The sequence below is a fragment of the Falco rusticolus genome, chromosome 14, assembly GCF_015220075.1.
Source record: "Falco rusticolus isolate bFalRus1 chromosome 14, bFalRus1.pri, whole genome shotgun sequence".
Classification (NCBI taxonomy): Eukaryota; Metazoa; Chordata; class Aves; order Falconiformes; family Falconidae; genus Falco; species Falco rusticolus.
The window spans coordinates 8,912,464-8,936,537 of NC_051200.1; the positions used below are offsets into that span (position 1 = coordinate 8,912,464).

Genomic DNA, 24,074 nt, shown 5'->3' on the forward strand with positions numbered 1-24,074 from the left:
TGCATCTCCTGCAGAGGTAGGTGACAGAGGAACACAAACTTCACAGCTGCTCTCATTGACACAGTCGCAGCCCCGTACCACAAACTCGCTGGTTCCCTGCTGCCTGGGCAGAGACGGACGGATGGGGGCCCGTATCCCAAGCGCTGCCCTCTCCCCTTTTCCTGACGGTTGGTCGCAGGGCAAAGCCTATTGCCACCTGTAGCAGGATTTGAGAAAGCAAACGTGGACAGCATGGGAGATACCAAAGCTGCGCTTTCCCCGTTTCATTCTTCTACCTGTAGATGGCATGGATATACCTTGCTATCTCAGCAGCATTCTAGAGAGCAGCGCTTTTAAATACGAAGTACTACCTAGTGGGTGAAATTAACTCCCATCAAATGATACAAAACACCTACATAAAATACCTACTTGACATATCAATGTTTTAAAGGCACTGAAAGGAGTATTCAAGCGAGAAACAACTGTAGGAGCTATTGCATTTTGCTTTGCAATAGTCTTCATGCAGTGAGGATTTCCCACGGCAGACGGGGGGTGGGTGGGGTGAACAAAACCAAAAAAACCTCCACAGAGCCAAAAAATCAGGAGAAAACCATCTGAGTGACACTCAAGCTATACAACATGCAGAACTATGCCTGTGAACTCCACCCATCGAGACATCTCTCAGCAACCACTGCCACTGAGACAAGGTGTAGGAGGCTGTTCTTAGGAGAAGCAGTGCATCTAGCTAGATTTGCAACCATGCCTGTGTATCTTTGGGCTGGTAATGCAAAAAATATGTAAATGCTTCAAGGTTCAGAGTAGCAGTTAGTGAGAATGATGGGAAAAGACAAAAACCCTAGCAAGAGTGATTGCACGGAGAATGAGGTACCTTCACATTTCTATAACTCCTCGTAATCACCTCACCATGATTTTACAAATACCTCTGTAAATCAGACCCACAGCATCTTTGTTTGGGCACTTCTGAAAAGTTTCTCCTTAACCTTAACTAACAAACACTCAGATTTTTGCAAAACTCTGCATTTGATCAAAGTGAGAGATTTACTCCATGCAGAAAGCAAATCTCAACAGAGAACACTTAAAATTACTTAAATACCTTCAGATGAGAACCCTTGAAAAAGCGCCTCTGCAGGAAGCTGGAGGTTATCTGTAAAATTCTGCTTGCTGCAATGCCTCCTCTCTACAGAAAAATAATAATTAAATTAATTTTGGGTACTCCATTAAGCTGCAGTGTTCAGCTGCCATTCCTACAAAGACTTCTCACATGGTATCATTAGCACTTACTTCCAATGCACCAAATTAAGCGTGTAGGCAGGACTGTGGAGAATTAAAGTCAAAATAATTCAGATGTGCAGCTACCTAGGACACTGCTTAACAGATACAGCAGAACTTTGAACATGCCTTAATAATTCTCACAGCCATTTCAGTAAGGCACCAAAATTTTCCACTACAGTTAGAGCAGCAAGCAGCTTCAGGTCCCCTCAACTCCTTACTTGGACAAGTAACCTCACCTTAGAGCAATGAGTATTTGCTGAGAGCGTATCCTTATTTTACCACTCCCCTCTAGCTGAGGGAGCTCTGCTAGTCAGTGTAGAACGTATAAATTATACAACCTTTTGGAAATAAAAAAGAATTTTAAATCTGGGCAGACTTCATACTGTGGATGTGCCAAAAGTGAGAAGAATGAAGCTGGAGAAGAAAGAATAAGCATGAGGTCATTGTTGTGGTTTAACCTCAGCCAACAACTAAGTACCAGGCAGCCGCTCAGTCAATCCAAGGATCAGAAAAATGTAAAACCCGTGGGTTGAGATAAGAAGAGTTTAATAATTGAAATAAAGTAAAAATAATAATAACAACAACAATAATAATTGTAACAAAGAGGATAGTGAGAGAGAGGAATAAAACTCGAGGGAAAAAAACTCCAAGTGATGCACAATTCAACTGCTCACCACTCACTGCCCGATGCCCAGCCAGTCCTCGAGCAGTGATCAGTGGCTCCTGGCCAGCTCCCCCCAGTTTATATACCGAACATGACGTCTTATGGTATGGAATATCCCTTTGGCTAGTTGGGGTCAGCTGTCCTGGCTCTGCTCCCTCCCGGCTTCTTGTGCACCTCCTACCTGGCAGAGCCCGAGGGACTGAAGAGCCCTTGACTCAGGGCCAGCACTGCTTAGCATCAACTCAAACATCAGCGTGTTATCGGCATTGTTCTCATACTAAATCCAAACCACGGCACTGCACCAGCTAGTAAGAAGAAAACGAACTCTATCTCAGCCAAAACCAGGACAGTCCTGTGTACAGTAGGGACAAGAGTTCACTGTGAAAGAAGAACATCTTTTTTATTTTATTCTATGCTTCTTTTTATAGTTAAGGAAGGGGGGGTAAAAATGACATTAAAAAAACAACACAGAGGATGATATTTTAATAGTTCCTTCTGTATTTTGAGCTTTGAAAACGTGCCCATACTCTTCAACGACTTTGAGAGTCACTAACCTCCACTCTTAAGTGACTGAGAGGATACCTTGTTCACATTCATAAAAATCTTGATTTACTCTGGGGCATGAACCATAATAAACTGTGTTTATCCTTTAAGAAAGATGAAATTAAGCAACTGAAAATGCAATTAACTTCCTCCTGATACATAAAATATATAGACAAGTTCCCTAACCAGGCAGAGATACTACAGGTGTTTAGTACCCTGCACCAAACTTCAGCCCTGTTTAAGATAGAAAGCCATGGAGGGGGGGAAATGGGACTGGGAACACAAATACCCTTTTACAGAACTGTGAAACATTCAGGGTTGTGTTTCAGTCAAAGAGGAAGTTTCAGCTGAAATCAGAACATAACAGGACCAAAATTCCCCTTTGTCTTGTGCACATCAACTTCATCTCTATTTAATCCAGATAAATTGGCACTCCCTTATGATTTATTATATTTGAGGGTTCCATAAACACCTCTAGTTTGTGCTATGATATGCAAATTATTATATGAATATAGAAGTGGAGATAAGCCTCTCCAAGATGTTCTAAATACCGAAAAGAATAATTAAATTTGATCTTAGCTTGTATTTTGGTGCTTGATTTCTTAACTTTTATTACCAAAATACTGCCCCCCCCAATTTATAAATCATTCTCTGATACTGTCCCTCATTGAGATAAATAATTGCACAAGCTATTACCCTCTGTATTCATTTATCTGAGAATGCTTTCTGGGTTTATTTTTAATCCCAGTTTATCAGTGTTTCCACATCTCTTCCCTCTCTGCCACAAAATACCTACCCTAATCTCTCTGTCCAAAAGGGTCATCTTTTTGCTCCATTGCCTTTAGCTTCTTTAGCTTCCATCAGACTGGGTTTTGTGAAGTAGATCTGCTTTTCTAGAGGAGACACTGTGATTCAGCTGAAAACTTACCATAAAAATAGCTGTAAGTTTACTTGGGAGACTGAAGCCAAAGTCCTTCAGGTACCTTGACTAGGAATATTGTCAATGGCCTTTGGGTCCCCTTCTCAGCACTGCTGCCAGATTTCATGCACATCTTGCAGCACACTGGCAAGGTACTGTTATAAAAATGACAACAATCAGTGTTAATTACTCTGAAGGCTGAACATGCACGTGGGATGCAGAGGCATCTCACATTACTTACACCTAGGGTTCATTTTGATAATGGAACTACTACAGCTGGAAACAATAACTCTTCTATCCTTCCAGTGCCATCCCAAAGCATGGGATTTTTTTAGCAGATTTTAAATACATTTGACCAAGTTGTCCTATCATTCCCCTAGCAGAACCGCAACAGGTTTTTTTGTTGTTTTTTTTTTTTAAAATGACACTATTTTTAGTAAGGTACAGAGAGTCCTTTGGGTTCAGCCATTCCCCATCACTGACATTCTCCACCCTCAATGCAGTCACACCAAAACAACACAAGTGATAAGGGCACAGAAGGTCTTGACTGCTAGGGGTAAGCCAAGCTGCAGCTCATTTGCCTCTTTAGGCACATCCAGTTCTTGCAATTTGTGATGTTCATAGCTGTATATGCAGCACTAGCCTGGGGTATTTGAAGAGCTTGACCAGCATGGCAAGGCACCTACTTACTAGGGACCTACACAAGGGAGGTAGTTCGCTCCTGGTGTCTCTTCCACACTGCCCTGGACTCTTAACATCATGGAGATGCCCCTCATTACAAGTCAAACCTTATGCTACTATCTCAGCTTAAGTAAAGTTGTGGGCAACCAAACGGCAGTAACTGTCTCCTCAACCATCAGCTGAGTCAAGGTCTTCCCTGAAATTAATGGTCTACAAATCTAAACTCAGCTATGGGCTGCTGCAAAGAAATCAAACTGATCTTCAGGGATTCTTTCATGGAAAATAAGTGTCAAACCTGGAACACAAGCACCCTTATAAAGTTAAGTTGCCAGAAACATAAAAGCTTAGAAAAACTGCCTAGAGAAAGCTGATATTGGCACTGATCACTAATGCCCCAAATCAATGGGCAGCTGTGAAGTCCATGAGCCTCAGAGGATCCTTTTGCACAAGGGTCTGTACAATGAGACTTCGCTAACAGTGCTTTTTATTGTGCCTGATCATTCCCGGGTCTCACAGCAGAATAATTTGGCTGAAAAGAGATATCTGCAGACATCAGTTATTCCATTTCCCCTGACACCCATTAACAGCCATTAGCGTTAACTTCTGACAAAACTTGGAATGCTATGGGGTGTTCCAGAGGGCTGGAAAGAAATAAATGGATGGTCAGAAAAAGCAGATGGCCAAGAAGCCATAATCTTGCATGAACCCCAAGCAAAATCACAGAAAGGCTAATATGGTACACAAACATGAAAGAATTAGAAGATAGCATAAGTGAATGCCCCATCAAGGTAACTATTTCTTTGTTGTGGATTTATCAGGTCTGGCTGATAAAGACCACTGTGTTGGTTCAACACATTTCAGTAAGGTTTTTCACTTAAGTGAGTGACTTTATGACTCCTGGTGTTGCAGGATGTTAAAGTCAGCGCTATAGATAAATCAGTGTAGATCAAAGTTAATTGAAAGACCGTTAGCTGCTAAATCACAACATCTATCGTACACCCTCTCACACTGCAAGCTGAGTTCAGGCAAGCCACTCCTGATTTCCCATAGAGATAAGGAGACTCACACAGGAATGGGTACCACCAGTCAGCTGGCAGCTAGCAGGAGCCTCCTTAGGTCTGTGAGCTCCAGGCCAAAGCTGCAATTTCACATTAGATCCGAAACGAAGATACCATGTCTACATAACCTGGTACTTGAGCCAATGCTTCTGCAAAGCAATGGACTCAGCTGTCTCCCAGCTGTGCTGCCAATGGAGGAGCTTTTATAGAGCGTTACCTGACTGGTTTTTTTTTCTTAGAGACATGTTGGACAAAGTGGCTTTTAGCCTCTCTCCTTGCCAAGCCTGCTTAGATACCTCCTTTCCTTTAATCAGAATATATAAAAGCCCATTGGAACCATCACTCCTCTAACTGCTCACGGTCTGTCATTTTATGCTTTTCCCTGGGTCCTCATAGTCAAAGCTGTGCCTGAATCCTGCAAACTCTTTCGGCATAATCTCACTTAATGCACAGACTCCTCTATCCCCACCTAACCAAAACTGCCATTCAGGTTGTTGTTTCATGTCTGGATCACTGGCACACTGGCATTGACTTCCTTACAGCTTGGAAAACACGATCTTGCCCTACATGGTTCTGCAGAATATGACTCCATGGCAACGATCTGCTCTAATGACTGCAGCTGCCCCTTCTCCCCTACTCCTCCTTGTGTTTGGGAGAAGCTGCTTTTACACTTCGATAAAACAAAGACATTGCCCTCTTTCAGATCCTTTCCTGAAAAAAAACCTTTTCTACAGGACCACCAAACTTACAAATCACAATACTCACCATTATCACCTTTTCCTTCCATATTTCCTGTTCTATCCCACCTGAGCTCTCTTCTTTCACTTGGACTGGAATGTTTTGAGGGCTGAAGGCCATCTCTTAACTGTGCATAACTGTATTCAGTACAGTAACCTCCCAGTCCTGGCAGACCCAAGTCCTACACCTATTCCTACTAGAGTCTCATTTCCACGTTTATAAACCAGAAAAACTGTTAAGCAATTTCCCAGCCATACCCAAATGTCTGAACTGTAACTTTCACAGTGATTTCTTGATCCACTATGACTGTATTTGTTACTCACATGAGTGTCAACACAGCAGGAATAATGAGCCTGTCCTAAACAACACTGCTGTTTCTCATTTACACGAGGGCCGATGGGCAGAACTGAACATGCCTCCAGACTGCTGGAGCTGTGTGACACACTGTCCTTCCAGCCTTTAGAAAAGCCCTCACTAAGGATTTATTCACCCAGTAGAAGTTGTGACAAATCAGAATTGCTCAATGCTGGAGCATCAATGCCAGGTGTTTTACTGACATAGTCCAGCTAACCGCATCCCTCCTGAAGCAGCCAGCACTCTTCCTTCTGGTATCCCAGGACATGTGATGCAAACTACTGAGCAAAAAAAGCATGATTCGATGGTGCTCAAAGCCTGTCACCTGTTGGGAGACTCCTCTGCTAGTCAGTGAAATGCTGTATTGATTTCTCCCTGTGGCTGCTTCGTGTGTAACCAACCAGGATCAACTCCAGGGTTTAGACTATACACAGTGTAAGAGCTCATCTGTCCGGGAGGTTTTAGAACACAAGTCAGGCCTGCTCCTCACCACACAAGCATGTCCACACACCAAACGTGACAGGCAGGACAAGGCAGGGTGGCTGCCTGCAGAGCTGACTGCTATCCTCAGGACGAAGAACTGTGCAGATTGCAGGACCAGACCTGCCAAAAATAGATTCAAGATTTAGAGGCACATAGAAAACATCTGGGGCCAGTAGAGGCTCTGATGATGTCTCACTGCTGTCTTCCTTTCCTAGTGTACATCTTGTCCACATTAAAATCACTGGAAGCTGAGAGCAAATTCAAGCAGCCCTCAAGGAAGAAATCAGTTTTACCAAAAGAAGAAAGTCACCTGTTAAACCTCATTAAAATTTTTAAAAAGTAGCAATTTTATTCCTGGCCTAGAGGCTCACATCCTTAATCATGGCAGTTCAGCCCAACAGTAGGTTTTTTTGGAAGCACAAGGAAACATGTAATCATGCCTCAGCAGGGAATAATGATGAGCCATGTAAATACAATCCCTTGGACACTAACTGTTGCTCCACACAGCTGTCCAGATGCAGCCTGGTACCTCCCTTATGGCAGCATCCTTCTGTCCCTACCTTCTTCAGGCTACTGGCCTTTTCCAAGAGGTCCAGAGTGGGCCTGGTGGCTCTGCAGCTGCAGACCTGCACTGCCTTCAGATCTGGAAGACAATTTTTTTTCCCTGCACAGTCCTGGTAGAAACAAAACTAATTTCATTTACCAAGAACAACCAAAGAGGCAGGATTCAGAGCTACTACTGTGGAAGATAACAAAGTCAACACACAATTTCAATTACTTGGGTTAAACAACTGATTTCCATTTCTGCTAATGGGATTTATGCATCCATTCTACTGAGCACATTACTGAAAATCTGCACCTCATTCTGACCCTAGGGATTTTTCTTCCCCTGTATAGCTTAAAAAAAATAAATAGAATGTAATGCAAATAAAATGAATGCTGCATTACATTCTGCTTTAGCTTTGGGCCATTTGCAATGCCTCTGCCTCTCTGGAGTTATGTATTTTGTTTCCAGTAGATCTCTCGCCCCACTCCAGTGGTGAAGCAGTTGTCTAAGGTAGTGTCTGCTCTGGGTTTATATGTTGTCTGTACTAGCAAGTTCCCCTTTCATACCTTTTCCTGGATAACTGGTTTGAGTTCCTTGGCTTTGCCAGGTGTCTTCAGGATTTTGATCTTTCATTCCTCTTCTTGAATTAGTACTGCATGGGCAATCTCTTCCTTCGGCTGTTCCCCACGTGGAAGGCACAGGCCTGGAGGACTCACCCATGAGAGGTGCTAGGAAAGAAAGTCTGCTTAGTAACACTGCGCTGTCACTGATGTTCAAAAAGCTCACCATTGTATTTTACGCTGCAAAGAAACAGTTAAATCTTTAAATGCAACAATGAAAATGAGAGTGTCAACACCTTTTTGTCTCTTGGATGATTTCCAGGCTCACTCAGTTTATTAAATAAGAAACCATGAAATGGCCACCTGTTTAGCAAAGTCTCTGCAAGCCTCTTGCTAACCTTTGCATTTCATTTTTCTTAAACTGTTTATATACACAGGAGGGCTCAATCCTAACTGAAGCCTCAGGGCTTCCTGGTAATTTTAATAAAAAGGTCAAACTGAGAAAGGAGTGATTGTGTGTTGAAGCAGGCATCAAAGCTCACAAGAACAAACAGTGCTCCTGCACAGGCTGCAGCACGGAGGGATGCCGTCAAGGAAATTCTAGAAATGTTCTTGTTGCTCAGTTTGGCCACGTTTTAACACCAAGGAATCTGTGAAGCAGATATTCCAGTAACAGAACACGATGAGATGTTTGGATTTGAAAGTTGGATAAAAAGGTTACAGGTGAAATCGCATGGAACAACAGATCTCTGCATCAACATCCCATGAGGCTGGGCTTCACATTCCAGCTGCTGAACGGAAAACAGCTTTGGAAAAACCCCATCCTCCCTTCTCTACTTTGACTTGTGCTTCTCACACACAGCCCTTTCCCTCTTTCTAGCCGGTTTTGTCACTCTAAGAGTATTCTGACACCTCTTAAAAGCACTCAACTCTGTTCATATAAATGTTACTTAAATGTCACGTGGATTAAATTTGTATTTGCATGACAGAAATATCCCTCCACACTGTACTAAGTCCACTACTGATGGAAGCTGCCCCCAATAACACAGTTGTTACGTAGATGGTCCTCCTGACCTCATTGAGCTGGGACATCTCAGCAGCCTTGTCAGTCCTATAATCTATTCCTGGGATGTCACAGGCCATAGAAAAACTCTTCTGGTTTCCACCAAATATTAAGCTAGTGTAACCTGGCCTTAGTGTAATAATTACAGCCGATTAATGATTACATTGATACTTTAAGGTAGCTGAAAGTCACACCCCAAATCTAGTGAAGAACCTGGAATAGCTACAGGCAAAGATGCAACAGCTTAAAAACCAGTTTAACAAGCATGGAGAAATACAATAGTTTCTGCTCCGGCTTGTACTCCAGGTAAAATTCCATTTCCATAGCTGCCAAAAAAGCAGAAACCACATCTTTGACCATGGCTTTAAGAAGGGAGGCTTCTTACCCATATCCTATATGGAAACATGGTCTGGGCTCCTTGGAGAATCAATTCAGCAAAAGGGCCTGAAGGAACCCCTTAGCATTCAGGCTGAGCAGTTCAGTGAAATTTAGGCAATAATTAAATCCAAAGCTGGGCAAGGAGAGTCATCATAGGTGGCTGAAGCAAAGGCTAAGAAGTGTCAGTCTCAAATCCTGCTCCCCTTTGGAAGCTTCCAGCCTAGTAGTTTTGCCATAGCAGTGCAGACCTCTCCACCCAACAAGGGTAGGACAGCTGACGTAAGACTTGCTTTGCTCAGTTACCTTACATTGACCCTTCAGAAAGAGTCTATGGCTCCTGGTAGATCTGTGACTGAGCAGGGGGTAAGGAGGAAAAAAACAAAAAAGAAGAAGAAAAAAAAAAAAGAGCTGGAAGGCTGAAGCAAGTGACTGAAACCAGGCTGGAGAACCAGCTAATGGAGAGTTGGGTTTGGAAATGGCAGAGGTGACTGTGAGAGCAAGGTATAATGGACAGAGGACAGCAAAACAGAATGGAAGCATGCAGAGGAACCAGAAGACCCAGTTCTTTTCCTGGCTTTCCCCATACGTGCTGTGTGACCTCGAGCGTGTTGTTTTACCCCTGCACTTCCATTTCCTGTGTGCTTAGATGTGAACTACTCTAAGGAAGAGATTATTTCTTCCTATAGCTCTATACAGACCTTAGCACGGTGACCATAACTGAGACCTACAGCCTCTGATGTAATACAGTTGCTAATGTGCTAATGAGGAACAGGATGTACTCAAGTTATGTGTATGTACAGGACTAATGCTGCCTTAACGGCTAGCATAAAAACAGCCAAGGTGAGGAAAGCGTGGCTGCGGAGAGTAAGAGAAAATAAAGCCGCCTTTCTCTGGGGTCTGCCTGAGGCTGGTACACAGCCTGTGCTGCCCACAGACGTGCCTGAGGCCCTGGACAGCACATCCCCCATGCATCCCACTGCAGCAAGACTGTGTAGGGAACAGCTGGGCAAAAGGAAGGAGAGGGCAGGAACCCGGCCCCTGCGATTATCCACACTGTCATGATGTGGGAGGAAGAACCAAGCACTGGCATCCTGAATTCACAACTGAGCCCACAAAATTGACAGCGAAAAGGACAGGAATAGGATCTTTGTACTTGTACCATGAATATTTCTACGGTAAAATACTGAGAAACACCTAATCCTCTTTTTAAAAAGGAAGGAAAGGCTTACCAGTAGTCTGGTCATGTCTAAGAAGAGAATCACTTTCAGACATGTCAGTCATAGCTGTTCCCAGTTTCCTGCCACCAGCTACCAGTCTACCTGAATGGGCTACAGACAAGGTGAGCACCGCAGTCAGACACGATGGTCTGCAGGATGCCCTGCTTCCTTTGCAAGCTTCACTGAAAGAGAAACACTGCTGCATTGCAGCCTTGTGTGGAGTTTGGTTCTAAGTTACAGTTTGTGCCTCGTTCAGAAAATTTAAGTGATGTTACAAAGCCAGAAGTGTAACCAAGGTCTCTTCATTTGCTGTTCCCTGTGAGGAAGCATTGTGAATTCAGAGGCGAGATTTCAACAGGCAGTCTGTCATTCTAGACCAGGAAAGAGCAACAGCTACTGATCCCTTAAGGACAGAGGATAATCGGCATTCGTCTGCCACCCTCCCTCCAAGACATGAGGTGCTGGCAAGAATGCTGTGGGATCGCTGATAGCCCTCTCCAGGACAGGGAAAGAAACCACAAAGTTTCTTCTGACGAGCTGTGGAAATTAAAGGAATTAACAGCATTTCCATTTCTTGCCCAGTGCCCATGCATGGCAGTTTAGCACCTTCAAAATGCTAGAGCTGTGTCTGCAGAAGGGGCTCCGGACACCTGGTGTGACTCTGCAGACTGCCAGGGTGCTGAGGGCATTGCCTTCAGATTCAGGGCTTTTGTCTGGAGACCTGGTCTCAGGCCATTCACATGCCATATCAAACCCCAGGTCCTCCCTGCATTCCTGCAGCCCTTCTGAGGGCACAGCAAGTGCAGGCATCTATTGTAATTTAGAATTCATTTGTGGGGCTTGAAGGACTGTTGTTATTAGCTTCATGCAGGTGTTAGAGATTTCTTCTGCACTCCAAAACAGATGCTGTGCAGATCAGCTTCAAAAGCCCTTAGTACTCCTCACGCTCGTGTCCTTTAGGTCATAGAAATCACTTTAAAGTCAGCAAGGAAAAAAACCCTGCTGTCTTCCAACAACTAAGTGGGGCATACCCTAGAGCTGACAGCAAGATTGAACATCGCCTCTGTGCACTGCGAGGCGATAAATCCCTTTACTGGCACAGATTACTGACCGGATTGCTTGCATACAGATTAACACAACAGCATGAGTCCTCTGGGTGACTGCAGAGCATGGAAAGCGGGAGGGGTGAATTTATTTGCTCAGATGTTTGTGATACTTATCTATCAATCACTAAGGAAAAAAACAGTTCATAAACTTAATTCTAAAAATACCTTCGTATACACAGAACAGAGAGCTGTGAAAATTACCCAAATTAAAAAAAAGGAAACAAGCAGCCCCAAGGTGGCATACATGAAAGCCCAAAGCTGGTGTCACCTGCCCAGGGTCAGTGCGCCCTGAAACCACACCTGAGGTCTCCCCTTCCAGCCATGGGATTTCCTAACCTACCTCGCTCGAGCAGCACATAGCAATAATGCAAACAGCATGACTGGAAGAGGAAATGTAACATGTGAAGCAAATAATTCATCTTTGAGAGCCTCAGAAAATTCTTTCCCATTTCCATTTTTAATTTACCACCAAATATGTTGAATTAAAGAGAGGCTGTGAAACCTTTCTTATGGTGGGGAAGATGAAGGAACAGCCCCTTCACATTTTTAATTAAGTTTGCATTGACTGATGATAATTTGTAGTTTATCACCCCTATTTCATGCTCCTTATCCAGTCCCTGCCTTGCGGGCTGCACTCAACCATAGGTGGCACGGTGCGAGTTGCAGTCCCTCACCCCAGGGAGGGGTCCATCCTCCCTAGCCCACTGCCCACCAACCCCCAGTGGTGCTGCTGCCATTAGTGATGGACCACTTGTCCCTAGCCATTGTACTGCCTAGGGGAGCCAGGTCCCGGCCCCCCAACATGCTGCACCCATAACGAAGGGCCGCCACCGAAAAGGCTCTGGCTGCTTCCAGGAACCCCGTGAGGAACCAGCCTAGGAGCTTGGGAAGTTTCTCCTCTTCCAACGGGCTGCCAGGAACCATGGACCTATTGCTCAACCAGCCAACCTAATTTAAAGACCTGTTGAATTAGTGAGATATTACTCTGATGCTCGAGACCAGGTAGGTGCCTGGCTAGCACCCAAGTAATTTTGGGGTACTGGGCCTGGTCTGCCTGATGCCAACATGTTTTGGCAGCTGGATGTACTAGCTTGGCACCCCTGGGTAATTCAGTCCCCACATTCGAAAACTGGCCTCAGAAATGAAAATGTGACTTAGAAAATAGACACAAACTCTTCTAAACCAAGACAGCAGCCCTTTTTTAAAATAAATAAATAAATGATTAAATAAATAAATTTCCTGAGCTTGGTTATCCCTGAAATCTTTTATTAATGAAATTACTTGAACAAATTTCTCAGGAGACAATAAGCATCACAGCCTCATTTGGCATAAGCTGAATCGACTCTCCTACATTAAAACTGAGATCAGCTGCTAAATACTTTGTCTCCCCCAAAAAGCAGACTATAAATCCAATAATAAATGCAATGATATATTTATCAAGGAACTAGAGGGCAAAAATAATTGAAATGATCTGTTCCTAAATATATTCCAGTGTTGGGAAAACAGAGTCTGCTTCCATTTCTGATGCAAATATTTTTCCCAGTCCTAGTATCCTTTAGGGACCACTTCAGCACGTGGTGGGAAAAACGAGTACCACCCTGCAAGTGCCAAACCTACGGGTGCTCCCCATCAGCTCTCCATGTGCTTGGGGAGAGATGTGGGACAGAATACCCACAGCCAGCAGGAAAGCTGGCACCAGGCGGGCTCAGCCCAGGGGCCGGGATGCCTTACATGCAGGTGCTGGAGTGCTCTGCACCATTTCCCAGCTGCCTCCCCACTTCTCCGCTGCTTGCATTTGCTGGATACTGGCCTAACCACTCCGATCTTTGTTATCCTTCCATGCTTGGAGACCAGCAAATGAGGTGAATGAAACTGGATGTTCATCATCTCTTGCGGGGTCACTGGGCACCTCCAAGCCTCCGTGAGGCTAGAGTTACGCAGCTGCTTGCACAGCCTGAGCTCAGTTCAGTGGGGATAACTCATTGCTTCCATTTTCTGAACACTAGAGCAATAACAATTAAAAAATCACAAGGATCAGCACAAAAACATTCCAGCTGTCCACTTGATTAATTTTTGTTAATTTTGTTAATGGGACTACAGACAGTATTTGTTTTCCGTCTTGCTACAGATACTTTGTGTGGGCCATAAAAGTGACTTTTCTTGAAGAAAAGAAAATATTATCTATGGAAAGCCTCGCTGCCAGAAGCAAAAAAAAAACCTTCCGAAGTAACTTCAAAAGATTTGGGTTCAGGCAACAGGGCAGCATTTTTAAGTAATTTAATTTAAAAAGAAAAGTAGCAACACCGTAACAGCACTATCTGAACACAATCCAGTCAAGTGGATTTCATTTAGGACACAAATACAAAACCGGGTGGAAAATCAGTATTGACTTGCAGTATTTGCAGTTATTTTACTGGTTATTTTTTAAAAAAGTTACACACCAACGATTGGGTAGCACAACCTAATGGGGCTGCACCAATGCCCCCACACTGATTTGCAGCAAAAGCTGGGGGTCCACATCCTTCTAAGAGCATCCAACCGTCCACACTGACCCCTACCAGGGAAACAGGTTAGGAGATTGGTACCAAATGAAAATAGGAGGGGTGAAAGTAGGAGCAGTGACAGGGCTGTACCTGAACATTTGGGCAAAATAAATGGACTGGCCCCTTCCTGATTCCCCCTTCTTTCCCAGGAGCACAGGGGAAGTAATAACATGTCTGAGGCTGGCGTCGCAGCTCCTCTGGTCCTGCTTAGCTGCTGGAGACAGCAAGGGATCTGCCAAGGGCAAGGTTAAGAGGGCAAAGCAGAGCTTCATCTGGAAGCCAAGTGCAGAGCCCTGTGCAGTCAGTCAGTCAGTCTTCTCATCGCCTGTGCAGCCCTCAAGACACCCTCTCCTGCCTGTTGCCCCCAGACAGCCAACTCTTGGTCGTGGTGTAACGGGCAGAGCCAGACCTCTGCTAAGGCGATCTCAGGGAGGGCAGAAGGAAGATGGTGAAAGCTGCAGACACACAGCACGTCTCTTCTAACCCAAGGACAAAACTGCAGCCACCTTGAGTCTGAGAGGTAAGACTTAAAGAAAATTTTAAAATAGTGTTTTGAAGGAAGAAAAGTAGAACGTGATGCTGCTTCTGAGCCACAGCCCACACTGGATGCAGCGATCCTGCACAGGCAAGCTAGGGCTATGCTGCTGGGATGCTGCACCGACCTTTGCTAGAGCCAGAGCACACAAGACCAAGACAATAAAAGGGGAGAGAACCTGTTTGAAAGGACTCGAATAGACCTGCCACGCTCCTGAGCACTGCCCCCTGCTTCTACATACAGGCAAGTCATGCGCTTTCATGACAGCAGAAAAGCTCTTTGATTTCCCAGAAAGTAACAAATTATTTCATGCTAAGAGCAAACTGGTGCTTGACGCAGCATTTGTGTAACACAGCAAAGCACATGGAGAGTGGGAAGAGAATCCTCTCGTAGAAGGATGATAAGCCCGTGACCTATGCATTTATGATCTGTGCTCTAATCATATTCACCAAACAATACATAAAAATACTTAAACAAAAGTCAGGATGTGTTAAAAGCAAACCAGGTCCCCAGCAGCTTTCTTGAATTTAACCTTCATTTCTCTTGCTCTAAATTTTCCTTAAAATAAAAGCATGACCCTTACCAGTATGCGTACCCAGTTTAACATGCAACTGTGCCATTAAAAGCTGTGTTCGTTTTTGTAGACAATAGACTGGCATAATTAGATATATACCTTTTCTCTTAATTTTTGTGTTTCCAGCCATAAACAGAGTGTCACCGTAGCTTTCCTTGGTCCCTCTGCAGTTACAGGTGGAGATCAGCCCTCGAGTTCTCCAGCAACCACATGCTGCTGCTTGCCAGTGTCATGAACAAGTGGGGCACTTGGAGACTTCACAAGCAGCAGTGAATCCATTAATGCTGGATCAAAGGTTGCATTTTCAGCCCTTGCAGGCACTGGAGCAATAGAAGCACACACACGAAGGCTTCCACAAGCCTCTCTAATCCTCCCAAAGATGACATTTCTTGCAAATTTACCGGGTCCACATCCTGCGCTGGCAGCAGACAGGGCAGCTCCCACACAGCCGCATTTATTTGGTTACACTGTGATCTCATGAATGGCTTAAGCTGATATAAAGCACCACTTAAGGGAAAGGGCTGGTTGCTCTCTGCTTGCATCCTCCCCTCCTGCACTCCAAGAAAAGCAGTATCAAAGGATTGATTTAGATCAAAGCTGGATTTTTTTACTGCAGCCTGATTTTCACGCAGACGGTTAGCCCAGTCCTGCACAGCCTCACTAACACCCCTGCCAGTGCTGAGGGGAGACCAGGGGGTCACAGGGCAGGAATGAGCAAAGCAGGTGGTGGAGGAAGGACTCCACACCATTCCCACATTGGGTTTTGGCATTGGTTTCAGCTGACCTTGGCTGCCCTCGCTGCTGGAACAAGTACCCCAGTGGTTTGCCCCCACATCCCAGCCCACGTTTCCATTTCTGTCTTTGTGTCAGCACTAGACTGTCTGAAAAATAAACTGATGAACAAAACACTTTTCTCTCTTTTTTATCTTTTTTTCCAACCAAGAGACAGGTGTTTACCCCCCAACTAAAGTGGTAATTAAAACACAAGATTAGGCTTAAAAATCAAACATGTTATTTCAGCTGAGATGCTGCTGGTCTAAAGACTCAAAGCACCCCAGGATACAGGTCCAGCACCGAGTTTGTCTCCTGGCACTGATTTGAGTGAGCGTAATACACCATCAGGGTAAAGCATCCCTCAGGTCCCCCGTGTTCACTGCTTGCTGGGTTCTCCCATTTGAGCCGCTTTAGTTCCTCTGAGCATATAATGCATTAATGAATCCTTAATTCCACTTGCTTTTCTTTCTCACACAAAGCCTTGGCCACCAGCGTCCTGCAAGCAGGGCCTGGGCTCAGGCTTTAGGGCTGAAGCAAGCTGGCAGCCCAGGGTGTCACAAGAGCTGAGTGTTATTCTTTATCAGAACTCACACAGTTCAGAGCCTTTCAGCATTGCATGGATCTTATCTGTGCTCTCACAGAAAACAATAAAAAAGAATAAAAAAATGTGCTAGTCTTAGCCAGCAACTTCACCAAAGAGCATTAATAAAATCTTACAAAAAAAAGCCTTCTAATTCAGGCTAGTTTGATGGACACCACAATGTTATCAGCAGAGAGCCACCCTCCAGGCGTGCTGCCAGGAGATGTATTTGTGCGGCATGGAAGTGCCCTGGTAGCACACCCTGCACCCCAAATGGATGGGGACACCCATCACACTCTTGTCATGACACAAGAGCCCAGAGACCTTGTTAACACCAAGCAGAGCAGTCTGAAGATAATCTCTTTGGAAGAACACAGAGGCAGACATGGTTAATTAGCCAGAAGGAAAGCAAATTGGTTGAGAAATCCAAAATAAGGGGCAACAAAGCTGTGACAGCTCACACATAACAGCTAAAAACAACAGGGGGGAGGAAAACGGTGTAAAAAGCACAGTTTAGCTTTGTCCCTCAAGTCATGTACTTCGGTAAGTAGTTCAAGACAGCCTCCTCCAGTTTCTGCAGAGGGAAAAAAAAAAAAAAGCAGAGGGAAATGATGTGTGCAAATACCTATGTATTATCTGTCTCACAGACTTCACGTGATCACAGTAGCACCCTGAAATGGGAAAGTGAGCTCAGTGATGAAGATGGAGGGAGAGGCACTACCTCTGCCCAGCCCAGGATGAACACTCACAGGGGAAGGGACAAAAATGCAGGAGAATTAATGAAGAGTAAAATACTGTTTTAATGTACAGCTTCACTTGTTCCTATTGACAAAAAAAATTTCGTGCATTTTTTGGGGGTTGTTCCTAAGTAGATAATTTTTGCATTGAGAAATGTTTCTATAAAATTGACTTTTAGGGTCTGTCTAGACTCAGAAACATTTCTAGCTTGTTTTACAGCAGACTCTGCCTAAATGATTTCTAAATTGGTTAAAATCATCATATAGATTTCAAATAGTCTAAAGCCAGCAGACAATTTTTTTCCTGCACTAAATTCAAGGTAACTTTGAAAAATCCATTACACTAATGCAAAAAAACCATTCAGATTGCCTGTAGTACTGTTGTGCTGGTTTTGGCTGGGACAGAGTTAATTCCCTTCACCGTGGCTGGTACTGGGCTGTGGTTGGATCCTGCTGGAGCAGCGCTGCTGACACAGGGGTGTCTTCGCTGTTGCTGAGCAGGGCTGGCACAGAGCCAGCCAGTGGGCTGGGGGGCACAAGGAGCTGGGAGGGGGCACAGCCGGGGCAGGTGACCCCAGCTGACCCAAGGGGTATCCCATCCCGTATTACAGCATGCTCAGTACGTCATATTCAGCTCAGGGTAGAAGATGGAATGGGGAGACGTTCAGAGTGATGGCGTCTGTCTTCCCCAGGCACCGTCACGCGTGCTGGAGCCCGGCCGTCCTGGGGATGGCTGAGCACCGCCTGCCCATGGCAGGTGCTGGATGAACGCCTTGGGCTGCTCTGCCTGCCTGCGGCTCTGGCTTTACCTGTTAAACCGTCTTTTTCTCAACCCATAACTTTTCTCACTTTTACTCTTCCGATTCTCTCCCCCATCCCACTGTGAGGGGAGGGAGAGAGGGAGGGAGCTGCTGTTATGGGGCTTAGTTGCCAGCTGGGGTTAAACCTTAGCACTTGTTTATTTCCATAACTTCTACATCCATTTAGGCAAGAGGAAAACAACTACAACTGCTCTGCTAACTTTGTGAACCAGGTGATTCAGGTTTAGGATTGCAAAAACAACGGGGGCTCTGGGAAAGCATTGAATACTTAAAAATAACAAACACTTGAGTTGAGCCACAGAAAAGATTAATTTGATATCATATTTGTTCGTGGAGCAGACTTGTGTCCCCTCCTCATTCACACTTAACTGGCAAAGGCCAAGAAATTTGAAGTCAAGAAAGACAAAGTCACTCTAAGGGAAGTAATCAGACAATAACTAATGAGCAAAAAGAAGATTACGTGAAAACAAGCCAGTCTGAGCTTGCATTTTAAGGCACATGTTCTTTTCCAACCTCATGATCAGGATTTATATCCAACAGCTTAAGCCTGGGATTTTGATGAAGAGAGAGAGATAGAGTGAATGGATACTTGTAATTCAGACTATATCTTGGGACCAATTAATGCAGCAACAAAGTACTCCAAGGATGAGATCTGTCATCAGGTGACAGCATTGTTGTGAGGGGAGGTGGAGTTACTTTCAACCCACCTTTGCTCCTGCCCTGAGGTAGATGCAAATGTAGTAAAGAGGAACACTAAGACCTGATCTGTGACGAATCAAGAAGACCCATGGGCCCAACATCCCCAAAGTCCTTCTTCTCCTCCCCCCAGGTGAATATGCTGAGCATGACACCATACGGTATGGGACATCCCTTGGGTCGGCTGGGGTCAGCTGTCCCGGCTGTGCCCCCTTCCCAACTCCTTGTTCCCCCCCAGCCCACTCGCTGGTGGGGCAGGGTGAGGAGCAGGAAAGGCCGTGGCTCTGTGCCAGCCCTGCTCAGCAATAAGGAAAACTTCTCTGAATTATTAGCACTGTTTTCAGCAGAAATCCAAACACAGCCCCACACTACTGTGAAGAAAATGAACTCTATCCTAGCCAGAACCAGCACCTTCTCCACCCCTTATTCCATACCATTTATGCCATGCTTGGATCCCACACTATCCAATGCGTTCTCATGATGCCACCGCCCCCCCTCCCATCCTTTGATACAATACACAGGTATCATTCCCTTAGTCCATGGGCCACCCCTGTACAATGTCCATACATGTCCACTGAGCCCATTTAGTCCGTGACTTTGGGCTCCACTCGTTACAGTGTCGTTCAGGACAGGAGAGGTGGTTGTGTCGAGTTACTGGGCACCAAAGCCACCGCAGGTGGGTCACTGCTGCACTTGCGCTGCTTCTTGTGGGGCTTGTCCTCCAATGGTTCAGTGGTTCCTGCTACAGTAATCCCTATAACATGCGACTGCAACCATGGCTTACAACAATTTAAAGGTATCTCCGTTACAATCTCCACTCCTGGTGCCTTTGGACCAGACCATCGGGTTTAACATTGCAATGAACTCCTCATCTTGCTGCCCTGCTCCAGCTTGGCCTTACCCGCAGACTGCAGTCCCTTAGGGGCGTACCTGCTCCAAGTGCAGCCTTACCTATGGGCCACAGCCTCACCAGGGCTACGGCTGCTGCAGCGGAGACTTAGCCACAGACGCTCTGAGGCGCGCCTGCTCCAGCGTGGCCTTACCCGTGGGCCACAATGCCTTCAGAGACAGACCTGCTCCAGCCTGGTAGCCTTACCCACAGCCACAGTCCCTTCAGAAGCCAACCTGCTCCAACATGGCATTACCCATGGCTGCAGTGCCTCCAGGGCTGTACCTGCCCTCTTGTGGGTTTGTCCATGGCCACCTTCTTTGAGATGCTCCAGCATGATCTCGTGCACAGCCACTGATTGATGCTTCAAGGTGCACCTGCTGCAGCACGGACTTGTCCACAGCCACAGATGCTTCGGGGTGCACCTTCTCTGGCGTGGACTTGTCCTCGGGCCGCAGTCCCTTCAGAGGTATACCTGCTGCAGCACAGCCACCACCACAGCCACAGGTGCTTTGAGATGTACTTGCTCTGGCGGGGGCTTATCCACAGCCACAGACGCTTTGGGGTGTCCCGCTCCCATGTGGACTCACCCACAGGTCACGGTCCCTTTGACTGGAGCTCACAGTGGAGTCCCAGCCTGTCCAGTACAGCAGCACAGGAACAGCAGCGATGCCCTGGCCCTCTGCCAGCCCCGTCACATCGCCATTGCCGTTATCAGCTATACATTCAATCTAGCACATTCCAATCAAACCTGTCATTATCTTGAGCCCTTCAAGTCTCACGCTGGGTGTTAAAAGGACTGTCATGGTTTAACCCCAGCTGACAACTAAGCCCCACACAGCTGCTCGCTCACTCCCCCCGTGTCAGGATGGGGGAGAGAACTGGAAGAGTAAAAGTAGAGAAATCCCGTGGGCTGAGAAAAAGACGGTTTAACAGGTAAAGCCAGAGCCGCAGGCCGGCAGAGCAGCCCAAGGCGTTCATCCAGCACCTGCCATGGGCAGGCGGTGCTCAGCCATCCCCAGGACGGCCGGGCTCCAGCACGCGTGACGGTGCCTGGGGAAGACAGATGCCATCACTGCAAATGTCCCCACATTCCTTCTTCTCTCCCAGCTTTATATACCAAGCATGACACCATATGGCATGGGATACCCCTTGGGTCAGCTGGGGTCACCTGCCCCGGCTGTGCCCCCTCCCAGCTCCTTGTGCCCCCCAGCCCACTGGCTGGCTCTGTGCCAGCCCTGCTCAGCAATAGCGAAGACACCCCTGTGTCAGCAGCGCTGCTCCAGCAGGATCCAACCACAGCCCAGTACCAGCCACGGTGAAGGGAATTAACTCTGTCCCAGCCAAAACCAGCACAAGATAAGGAGTATTGACTCACTAAGTCATGAATGAAGGTCATCTTGCTCGTTCCAAGAGTCTCACAATAACCCTTCACAGTTTCAGAAACAAGTCAGAAAAAAGTCTGCGTAGGAAGTTTGAGACTTAGAGCTTAGAAGTGTGAATGTCACAGAGAAAGGCACATAAATCTCATAGGGCATAAAAGTTCTGAAAACTGGGAAATCACTTGACAGTAAGTCATTACTCCGTATTTTTTAAACCGTCTACAAAATAAGTCACAAGTTTATGGATCTACTTTGCACATAGTCTCACAGAAACCAAGATGACCTCATTGTTTAGACACTGTGCATAAACACTTCCCTGAGGTGAGATTACAGGCTGGCTCATAGTAAAAAATGTTTTTGTCTTTTGCTAAATCTGAGGCTTGAGAACTGTGTTCTAGTTCACCAGGTTCAGTTGCCGTCCACACTGTCCCTGTTACAGCACCAGTCCCTGGTGCTTCTCAGAAACACAGATGCACACCCCTCTGCAAGACACTGCCTCTGCTTTGTGATTAGCAGATATCCAAGTTCACCAGGACAAACTGCAAGCTCAAGCTAAAAAGTCCCATGGAAGATGAAGATATAATGGGAAACAAAAAGTCCAGATTCTCCCGATGCTGGATCTGGGGGTGTCAAACCACTGGTGCCCTGACTTCCCATGAACACCCCAGCATGCAGAAGCAATACTCTGCAGAGTAAAGATATAAGTAGAGATGTACCAAATGGCTTTAGAGTTTAGCAGAGCTACTCAAGTCACAGCAAAACCCGTTCATTATACAGGGTTGGCTGACCTGTCCCCTTCATCTCTGCACTTCGCTTTAACTCCACAAAGCCTAAAAGAGCATTTCACTGATCTTAACAGAAATACTAGTCATCTTAATGCTCCAATACCCTCTGGCCACATCTCACTGAGACATTTTCAGTTGCGTCCTGACTGGCTATTGTTCAAAACAAAGAGTTTAATCTGCGGGAAAGCAAAGACGTAAAAAGTGAACTTAAAGTAAATGTCATCTTCTCAACTATACAGTTCAGCCTCTTTGTAATCTGTGCTGCATAAATCCTGTTAGGCATCAGAGAACCTGCAACCACATTTATCATCGGGACTTAAGTCAACATAAAAACATGTTTCACATCCCCCAAACAGGCTAAGTAAAATTATATTTGTTGTTGAACACTGCCTTCGTGACATTTAGAGTTACAATCTCCAGCAGACAGAAGAGACAGAAACGTACCCTTATTACACAACGTGGAAACATTCAGTGTTTTACCTGGACTTCACACAAGGCCTGAATGCAGCTTGATTGATCTCACTCAAACACATACAGAGTATCTTCAGGTCAAGCTGCTCTTGCCCTACAGTGTAGCAGCCTACTTACAAGTGCAGATCACTGTTGTAAACCCATGGGACTTTTTATCTCACACAACACTGCAAGATGCTCAGTTACAGAACTCAAGGGGTGTAACGAAGCCAGGCACATTTTGTTAAGTTATCTACTGGCTTAGGATACAGCCCAGAGAGCCACATGTATTTACGTTAGGCTCTAAGCTCCCGGTCCCAAAGATATCCCCTGAAACCACAGATAACTTCAGCGCTTGCAATTAAGCATGAGTTTCTGGAGCACCTCCTGTGGCTCTGCACTCAGTGGGCTGAAGCTCTGGAGGAGACAGACTACACATAGGCTTTGGCTCCCACTGCCTGTGATCAAGACTCCCATGGCTCCTACAAGCTAAGCACTTGTGGCACTTAAATAACTGTATGGGAGCCCTTTGATAAAGCCCTGGAAGCCCTGCTAGGCATACAGCGGCAAGAAATCTGAGGATGCTGCAAGCTTGTTTTAAGCCTACTGGGATGTAGGACATCACAAGGAATCATCGCAGACTGAACTTGACCCCCAAATCCTCTAACAAACATTGTGCAGAAGTCAGTTAAACACCAGACTGCTCTGGTGACATTAAAGCTCCTCCCAAAGACACCGCCATCCCCTACTCAAGGTCTGGGCACTGCGGAAAACAGACAGAAGAGCGCAATACTCTTCATTTGAAAAAAAAAAAAAAAAAAAAAAAAAAGAGAGACTGAGAAAGAAAAGATGATCTTGGAAAAAATCCTCTCTCTTTGGAAGGCGATAGCTGAGTCACCAGTAGGTGACAGACTGGATAAAACTACCTATTGCTGTCACCAAGAAGACCCAGAGAACAGCCACCTATACAGTGCGTAATCGCTTCTGCTTGATAATCCCCCTTAGAAGAGACCCAGTCCTCACCAGACCTCGTCCTTCCAATCAACTTGTGGAGCAGTACTCTCCACCAGGACAAAGCTTGTTTGTGTAGCTGATGACACTGATTGATTTGACACAGCTAGTATTTTTTCTGAATTTCTTCCATTTTTCTCTTTCTTCTGGGATTTATTGGTACAGCATGCACTTGTAAGTGATAAACAATTTTCCATTAAGCACGGAGAAGAGGCTGCTACTGGCTTGTTTTCTACACAGTTTGAGGGTTTTTCTCTTTTTTAAAGAAAATTGGATAGCTGATGATACTCATTTCAGATTCAGTTCCTATTTCACACCAGCCTGCTTTTCTCCCTCTGATAACATCAAACATAATACATAGTGCATATTAAGTCCCAGGAGACTTAATGCATCTATCACCTAGGGTCCTGCAGTGCTCCCGTGCCCTTCATCTGATATTTGGTCACGTTTCAGGCTGAGTTCAGAATTCTGAGGTGTGAAACACCTCAGCTCAAATGGGACTGAGGTACTTGAAGTCTCCTCACCCAGGCTCAGGGGAGGGAGCCCGTTGTGGGGAAGCAGATGGCCTAGGAGGACATTTCACACTATTCAAAGCAAGAGTAAGATCTTCAAAGCTGCTTGTTTCAGACACTCCCTCTCCATCACAATCATGCAGAACTGTGCATTGCAAGGGGTCCTACCTACCAAATCTTGACATTTGTGAAATAGAAATTT

General features: G+C 45.5%; 1 long non-coding RNA gene across 3 annotated transcripts; it reads right to left on the reverse strand.

The window, feature by feature from the left end:
* Positions 1-583: 583 nt before the first annotated feature.
* Positions 584-22,551, reverse strand: LOC119157505. Of its 3 annotated transcripts, none has more exons than XR_005107550.1 (5): positions 22,380-22,551; positions 7,826-7,987; positions 3,463-3,553; positions 3,276-3,372; positions 584-1,177 (listed from the first exon to the last, which is right to left on the reverse strand). It is a non-coding gene; the product is annotated as an uncharacterized LOC119157505 (long non-coding RNA). The 3 variants fall into 3 exon arrangements; XR_005107551.1 differs by lacking the exon at positions 584-1,177 and adding an exon at positions 2,132-2,314; XR_005107549.1 differs by lacking the exon at positions 584-1,177 and having other exon boundaries at positions 2,132-3,372.
* Positions 22,552-24,074: the final 1,523 nt, after the last annotated feature.